The sequence below is a fragment of the Lygodium microphyllum genome, chromosome 18 (genome assembly GCF_053477565.2).
Source record: "Lygodium microphyllum isolate KBCC chromosome 18, Lygodium_microphyllum_v1.1.10, whole genome shotgun sequence".
In the NCBI taxonomy this organism is placed as follows: domain Eukaryota; kingdom Viridiplantae; phylum Streptophyta; class Polypodiopsida; order Schizaeales; family Lygodiaceae; genus Lygodium; species Lygodium microphyllum.
This window is the reverse complement of record NC_141152.1, coordinates 88,460,330-88,469,628: the sequence shown is the minus strand read 5'-3', so window position 1 is coordinate 88,469,628 and position 9,299 is coordinate 88,460,330. Positions and strand designations below refer to the sequence as shown.

Genomic DNA, 9,299 nt, shown 5'->3' with positions numbered 1-9,299 from the left:
GGCGCAGAGAAGCTGCGCAAGTTCAGAGACCTGCTTGGTGTGCAGGAATTGGGATTGAGCTCGAGGGGGAGTGTTGAGATATCGAGCTCCACTCGTGATACGCCAGGGTGACCGTTGTGCATTTATGTCACCGACTTGTCAGTTGTAGATGCGGTTGGTACACCGCCCATGAATAATAGCTAGATGACAGCTATCCTTATCTACTCTAGTTCGTGGCTCAGTTAGTATGCCACCTTAGTTAGTTGAGTTTGGTTTGAGACCCATATCTATGGTTCTTCTATTTCTTTGTATGAGAGTTCTTTTTGGCTTACACAACTAAGAAGAGGAAAACTATTTTCAGCCTCCACCCTTGTGTGTCTTCCCCCATTGTGCAAGCAAGAAAGCTTCAAGCGAGACTCCTTCCTTCTCTCCCACAATCTTGACACGTGGGTCAATAGTAGAATAGGGGCCCATAATGACATGAAACATATAGGCCGCTAGCAAGGGCCATTTTTTGATAGCTCAAGTCTAGTTAAGGCATCACATATCCTTACTAGTGTTAAAAAGCTATGAAGTTGATTGTCTCAATAGGGGATTTTCTCTATCCACTACTATTAGCCGCGACATGCTACTCCATAATAGGCCATTTAGCATAAGAAAAATCGATCTGCAAATTTCATTACCTATAACTAATTATAAGTCTCTAAATTTATTTCATGATTTTCCTCTATTTTTATGATCACAACCATGGTGATATGACTAAATATTTCCATTTCATAGAAATGATCAAAATGCTTGTGTTTGTGGGTGTGTCTCTATATTCACATCTACACATATGTATGTGTGCATAGACATGGATATCTGTACATATTTGTACATTTCATATATGTCTATGTGTGTTTTGAGTATGTTTGCTTGTGTACATATATATACATGTGTATATGTAGATATATGCATGTGTCCTTGTGCGCCATGTATATATGCATGTGTCTACATATTTGTGTTGTGTGTGTGTATTCATGTGTGCACACATACACAACACATCATTTAAAAATGATCTCATATGTTCTTTTAAAAAAAATAATGTGTGTTCATGTGTGCACACATATACACCACACCATTAAAGAATCATCTTGTATGCTCGTTCAAATAAATAAGTGAGAAAAAGATAAAAAATATAAGAAGAGAGAAAGAGACATAACACCACATGTACATATTCAACTTTTGATAGAACCATCTCATATGTTCTCATCACAAAAGGAATAGGGAAAGAGTAACTATTGAATAAATAGAAAAAGGGAGAGAAAGACTCTCAAGTTTCAATTTGAAAATTCTATCTTGAACTTGACTCTCTCTCTCTCTCATGTGCATAACTATGTCTATATATGAGATTGTATACATGTTCTTATATATATGTGCATTAAAAAGTGTATGTATTTGTGTAATTTTCACCCTTTGGTATCACTTGTGTGTGTGTGTGCACATGTATAAGTGTGCATGTATGCATGCAAGTGTTTGTGTGTGTGTGTTTGCACATTTGTGTGTTTCATAGGTGTGTATACCTTAGGACATTGCTTGCGTGCATATTTGTGTATAACATGCATGTGTATATATGTACCTTTATGTAGGTGTGCATACATGTGTGTATGTCTATGATTGTCATGTACATGTGTAGAAACATTTGTGTAGTTCATAAGTATGTGTATGTGAGGCACCATGCAAGGACTACTATGTGCAATAATTTGCCACTTTTAGCCCGTTTGGCCGGCTAGTCTTTTATGGCAAGGGTTTCCTAGTTTAATTATTAACTGCTCTAAGGACCTATGAATGATGGATAGAAAAAGGGTTCACCCTAGCACAGAAAAGCAAAAGGCTCAAATTCGAGCAATTCACATCAACCGCGCTTTAATATATTAATTTCAGAAAACAAAATTACTTTCCTATGAACCTTTGTCTTTCACAACATGATGAACAAAATTCGTAAAAGCTTCATGTATATGGCTAGCAACACAGTAAAAGGGCTTCCCTTTTAAGGGAAAATTAGGCAAGGTTTATGATCTAACTTGTCGGCAAGCGGACAGAAAACCCATGCATCTAAAATTGATTGGTTTCTGGCCAGATATCCAAAAAAAGCTTACAAGCAAAACAAGAAAACACATATATGATATAATATGATGTACTCATTAACCCATTCTATTTTAGGTTTAGATAAAAGGCCTGAGAAATGCTTGCTAGGGTGAGCCTAAAAACGGAAAAAAATAGAATCATGACAATGGATTCAATTTCCAGACCAAGAGCGATTATCACGGGCAATTAACAAGAGCCGGGGGTCATTTGCTATCTTAAAACGGAGCCATATGATGTGAAAGTATCACGTATGGTTCTTTGAGCAGGGATTGGGTACTTATCGGAGCCTTTTTTTGGCCTATTTCCTAAAGTAAAATAAGGGGCCTATTTTTGACTCTCCCATTATTATAGGAGTATGGGGTTTTAGATAAAGAAAGATATGAGCGGTATATTAGTTTTTTTTATATACTCTATTTGGATCCGTCTTTATGTTTCTAGCTATTTTATTGATTTTTTTCCAAGCAGGAACTACTGATTCACATGTATTATTAACTACACGATTTAGTGAATGATGTTAAATTTTGTTATGGCTTGCCCTTTTCGTCTCTTTTGCTATAAAAGTGCTTGTGGTACCAGTTCATATTTGGTTATTTGAGGCTTATGTAGAGGCACTTACAGCTGGATCTGTAATCTTGGCAGGAATTCTTTTAAAATTGGAAACCTATGGTTTATTAAGATTCTCCATACCCATGTTTCCTAAAGCGACGCTTTATTTCACTCCTTTCCTTTATACCTTAAGCATGATTGCAGTCATATATATGTCCTTAACTACCATAAGACAAATCGATCTAAAAAAGATTATTGCCTACTCCTCGGTAGCTTATATGAATTTCGTGACTATTGGTATGTTTAGTCGGGAGGCCTAATAGTTACCTATAATTATGAACATATTCAATTAATTTTTTTGTTCCGAGTGTGCAACTTATCAACCTTCTAACAATAAAATAGAGAACATAGCATGCTGTAAAAGCAGCTTGATATAATCTGGCAATGAAGTATTTGCATAGGATGCAGGGCCAGCTTGTTTGACTTTATTGTTTTGCTATTAAAGATGAAAGATCAGCTAAGGAGACTTTGCTAGTTTTATAAGCGAATATGTGTAACACTTTATTAGTTGGTTTTACGCAATGAGAATTGAAAATTAAAGCAAAATGAACAAAGATGTTAGCGATATGGGTTCATTTTAAGCTGCTTTGTCTGTGAAGAAAAAAAGCGTAAAGCACGTGGCTCACTAAGCAACCAAATGATTGTTCATTTACTGAAGCTCAGAAAAGAGACGGTTTTCTCAGTTCACTTTTTACCTTCACTGAATTGATGGAAGCCTCATAACGATGCATGGCGTTGCCCATACTTAGATTTGAGTCTTATAACATGCTTTAAGATATTTCTTAATATCCCCGACATCTTTTCAGATTGTTTAATCAAATCAAGAAAGTCTGCCAACGTTAAGCGAGTTGAGCCTAGACAGGCAAGTTAAAGTCACTTCTAAAACAATACTTTCCAAAACACGTGTCCGGTATACACAAGAAAACAAGAACATATAAACCACTATATTTCCCATCAACCATCGAGACTAGGTGCTAAGGCCATAACGAGTGGGAGAGTAAAGGACTCATTTTATCGAAGACAAAGAAAATGTATGAACAATGACTCTAGACGTCACAGCCTATAGGTGACAAAGGCGAGATCTGGCTAAACTGCAAACCCTTGCAAATAAAGTAATTATTTTGGCTGCCGACTTGCATGCAAGCAAGCAAACGGTCTAAATTTATTGTGCGTTAGTATTTCAAAGGTTATGTGTTTTTTTTAAATCAACCTTTGATTGCTTTGCCTAAATTTAAAAGGATACCTTATGTATGACGTTTCAAACACTATCAGTCTTCATTCGCTTTACGAAGGGCGTATGGCTGGAAATCAGAAGCCCATAGTACCTACCTAACTTTCATTAAGGAGCCATGTAGACAAAAAGCGCTGGAACATTCAGTGGAAGGAAAGGGGCCCATATATCCGTATGATCCTTGCGGATATTACTCCATACCCCTATGTACAAATTTTTTGTTTGCCATCATACAGAATGGGCTCAATACAATATTAGTGTGAATATTTAAGTTTCTAGCCTTCATAATAGTGATGTTGTCTGTGGAACCATTTACTCTTAACATGACATGGGCTTGTAACTTACTGAACCAAAACATATGGTTACAAGCACCTAATCTTACACCAAAAGATAGCAAGTTTAACTAGTCTATTGTTTAAGACAATGCTTTCCAGTATATGATGCGACTGCATATGAATTATTTTTTAGGTTTCATCTGAAGTAGAAATTTCACATATGAGTGCAAAGAGAAAAATCCTAATCGTTGACCTTACATTTTCTGAGATGGGGCAAAACACATCAGTTGATAAATGAAATGGGGTTAAAAAGTCGTATGATGGGCAACGATTCTGTACGGTTTGGGGAGGAATCGAATGACCTTGATTGATTTAAGGAGAGTATTTCACTCTATTAAACGTACAGGGAATTGAAGGTAGCATTTTACTTATGCCAAGTCATGGATTGGTCTTTTTAGCTCTTTTTTTATGTGTTGGTGCTCTATATGATCGATATAAGACTTGACTTGTCAGATATTACAGAGGTTTAGTAAGTACTATGCTCAATCTTTCTATCATCCCATCATTTTTTACTTTAGCCAATATGAGCCTACTTGGTACTAGCAGCTTCATTGGCGAATTTCTTATTCCATTGGGAGCTTTTTAGAAAAATATCTTTGTGGCTACATTGGCAGCACTTGGAATGGTTTTAGGCGCACCCTATTCCCTTTGGCTATATAATTGTGTAGTTTTTGGGGGTCTAAGATCTAAATATTTACATAAATTTTCCGATTTGAATAGGAGAGAAGAATTTATGTTTTTACCCTTTGTTTGTGGAGAGGTGGCCATTATACTGCCCAATAAATATATGATTAAACGATTTAATTACTACGTTGTAGGTGCTCGCGATGAAACGAAAGCAACTTACCTCAATGGGAAACATAGCTTGTTGCAAAAAAAAAAGAACAGGGCTGCTAACCATTTCCTCTCTAACCATGTCTCCAAGAAACAGTCGAGTGGTTAACTCACGAAGGCAAACTTAAATAAGGCAATGACTTAAACGCGCCTGGTCTGGTCCAATAGTTAAGCAATTGGTTATATCAAAGCGTTATCTTTACCATGATATAGACTTCACGCATTTATGGCAGGGCATAATGAGTTCTCAACTTTGATATGAAGTCAATGCTGGAAGCACAACTGGTTTCTTTAATATGACTCACTTGAGTTCAAGATCTTACGTCAATAACGTAAGCATTGGAGTTTTTGGTAGCACCGGCAAACTAGATAACCGTAGATTCGGAAATTTAGAAAAGAGGACTCATAATATCTTTTTAAACCCAACCAAAATTTAGAACAGCAAAGCCTTTATTGATTGTATAAAACTTAAGGGCCCCTTAGCCTCCGTTAAAGGATAGAGCCGCATTCTCAAAACCAAACCTTTTCAAAACAGTGTTCTTAAGGAGTACAGAGGCCTCATTTCCATATAGACCATAGGGGCTTATTTGAAATTGTATGGTAAGCTATGAAATTTTTTCATAATTTCTATACATCATTCTGTACGCAAGCTAGATAAAGCATACTTTTGATGTCTCCTATAAGCAAGTACGCTATATGCAATTCTAAAGGTCTAGTTATGAAAGGGCAGGTAATTTAGGTATTTTTACGGTGATTTGCTATTAGGGTCGGGGACCAAAGCCTTTGATCTATGTAAGTTCCATTTGTGTAGGGTAATGGAGAAAGAGCCTATATCAATAGACATCGATGAATCATCATGAATGGGCATTGCACACTTGAATGATATCATTGCATTGACTCCAAATCCAAATGGATGAAAGCAATAAATAGAACAACAATCGAATGTTTTACGAAATCTAACCAGTTCAAAGAAGAAGCCACTTCTCTACTTTTACTGTATAGAGACCTTCATATGAAGAGCTGAAATCCATTTAATTGCAGTTCGGGTATCTAAACTCATGGCGACGGGAGTTTAAGTGAGTGAACAGAGTGAAAGGAAACTATCTGGCCCGATTTGGAGAGCATTTTATTAGGTTACGTATTTAAGGTAAGCAAGGATAATGTTTTCATTTCGTCCCATTGAACTAAGCTTACAGTTTCAACGCCGGATTTTTGACTCTACCTATTTGGATGGGTGTTTACCTCGAAACGTTTTCAGAATGTATGCATACTTCCGTGAGTAACTTAGTGCAACACAGAAGATTCATTTTAATTAACCTATAAGTGATACAATAAATTCTTATTAAATGACCCTTAAATCGGTTTGGTTTAATCACCAAGCCGATCATGTCAAAAATGGTTTAAGCGTCGTGTTAAGCAAGAAAGAAGAATAAAAATTTTGGCAGTTTGTCCAGCTGACCTTCTTTCCCAAATGCAATTTGTTACCTAAACGTTATCACACAGGCAGATCGTTAGCCAAAAGGCTACTAAAATAACTTAAAAAACAAAAGAAACACAGCGTTGTTTTTTCAGTTCCAATAATCTTATCTATTAATTTTGCGTGGTTTTCTTTATAGAAATTATGGCAGTATTGCCTCAGTTACTAAGCCTATAAAAGTGCCCTTTTCTACAATAAGCACCTATCTTAATCATAACAGTATGATCTTCTGAGATTATGCAAGTATCCGTATTTTCTATTAGTTTCCAAAGTCTGCGGTATATTTGTTTAACGTTTATAACCTGTTGTCTTTTTTCATTATACTATAAAGTCAAGATTGCCTGCAGTTGACTAATATGTTTAATCATAGCCATGATGTGGAGACCGGCAGACCTTAGCCGGTATGATAGCGGTTAAAGACATTAGGTGTCTGCCCGGCTTCATTACCGTACCGTCAACCATTAGGCTTGAATTTCTTTCTGAGATCTTGCATACTAACCAAAATGCAGGCACTTATTTTTGTCAGTGCATGCCATTTAGTACTATATGCTATCAGCAAACGATACAAACAGTTATAAATATAAAAAACAGACCTTATGTTGATGGCCAATTGTCAATAAAAGTTATTGGAATGTGTGTTGTTAGCCTCTTTTTTTTTTAAGACTAAAGTGAACGAAACGAAAATCAATCGGCCATGTATGAGAAAGGGAGAAGGTAGAAAATATTATTCCAGAAAGGAGAAGAGAGTCATTTTTTAAGGATTACTGGATATAGGCGCACATTTAGGCTATTGGAAACCTTTTGTGCCATTTTATTAAAAATGTTTATATGGCTTTAGGCACGGAAGAGCTATTGTGGATTTGTAGAAAACATTTTTATCCTTAAGGATTGCTCATAATGCGCTTGGATTCATTACCTGTAAAGATGGCCATTTATTGTTAATGAATATTGATTCTTTATATAACGACATGATAAAGAGAGTGGCGGGAAAGACTAATTCAAGTTATATCAATTCCAAATGGATCGATGGTTTCTCAACCAATTGGACACATATGAGACGTGAAGAACGCCCGCATTCCAGTCCACGTTTCTTAAAGATGTAGAAATGCTTTGAAGGATTGATAACACGCAAAATCCCAGATAGTTGTACGTAAAGATTTTATAGCTATATCCGAAGCCAATCGATCGTGAATCTCTATTGTATCTCTGATAGATTCCATCTCTCCGGAGGAATTGCATGAATTAGTTACTTATCCTATTTCCGTAAATAGTGATTCCGTATGGTTTACAAATCCATTCCGTTAATCGATTACGAAAACAATCATTCATTCGAAAAAAGCCCAAAGACCAGCTAGAAAGGCTCGAAAACCCACCAATAAAGCCATTCAGTTTCGCATAAAAGCCAATAGGCCTTAAACAATCAAATATTAATAGCCTGTCCATGTTGTTTTTAATTGAAATCGCTAAAATTGCTATCAAATTGCATAATATTACTGCTTTTTAAGAGACAAGGATAATCCAGGCTTCACTAGACCCAAAGGTTTTGATGAAATGCTTTTGCTGCATGAGTACCGCCTGGAATTATATCGGATACGTTATGTCATTTTCTTGAGAGCATTAAGATCAAGAAATTTATGTGATTTGATCGCTAGACTTAATTCCAAAAAAAAACATTTATTTGACATTATAGGATTAATGGAATCATGACTGATTATTTAACTAAGACCTTATTGGAATTTGCTTTTGTATCAGTTTTATTTTTTCGAATGGAAGTTTCTATGTCATGTGGGAACTCTCCGATTGTAACTCTCCGATTGTATCTTTGCAGCTAATATTTTCTATTGTATGGCTACGTCAATTCAAACGATTGGCCCATGAAACAAAGCCGGGGAAAGGGTTTTTTTGACATAAGTTCTAATAGAAAAGCCGGGAAGGCGTCAATTAACAGATATTGGCTACCTGCTGATGTGGTGAATGGAGAAAGCATTAATTGGCTTGATCTGACATAACAAACATTCGCATTTTGCTACCTGCTCTATACCTCTAAGCCAATTGTCTTAGGGGATGTAAAGTGCAGGAATATATGAAATTTCATTAAGGACATAGCTGGGATAATGGCAAATAGAAAGTTTCAAATTAAACGCTAATATGATATAAGTTTACCTTTTGTTCCTTATTTTAGGCCACTTATCTGCGATAGTTTTGTTTGAGCCAGTTTATGGGCATTTTAATGCTGATTGAGAATTCTATCGGTGGCAGATAATTTATTTGTAGTCATTGATTACGCGTGGGAAAATAGCTCAGTTGGTTAGAGTGCTGGTTTGTCATATCAGAAGCCGCGGGTTCGATTCCCGTTTTTCTCGAATCAATAGGGCATGGGCGGTCTAGTCTTCCGCATGAAATTTGCTGCAGCAGGTTGCGGGTCCATCGGTAACCAAACGGAACCAAGTTGTATGGCTTGTAAGTATCCTTTGCTGGTGTGTGATCTGAATCGCTCCTCTGTTCACCCCCAAGGAAGTGTAATATAGGTAGTACCAATAGATCCACTTTGCACATGCCATTCTATCAGGTTTTTCCATCGCACCTCTGCCGACTCGAGATGACCTCAATCATCCTCATTCACTATGTGAACAGAGCCTTAAAGGACTCCAATGGCACCTACATATAGGTGATTGACTAGCCAATCATGAGATCGTATTGCTAAGGGATG

General features: G+C 36.6%; 1 non-coding gene across 1 annotated transcript; it reads left to right on the top strand.

Annotated features, from left to right (window-relative positions):
* Positions 1 to 8,878: 8,878 nt before the first annotated feature.
* Positions 8,879 to 8,952, top strand: TRNAD-GUC (transfer RNA aspartic acid (anticodon GUC)). Its single transcript has one exon. It is a non-coding gene; the product is annotated as a tRNA-Asp (tRNA).
* Positions 8,953 to 9,299: the final 347 nt, after the last annotated feature.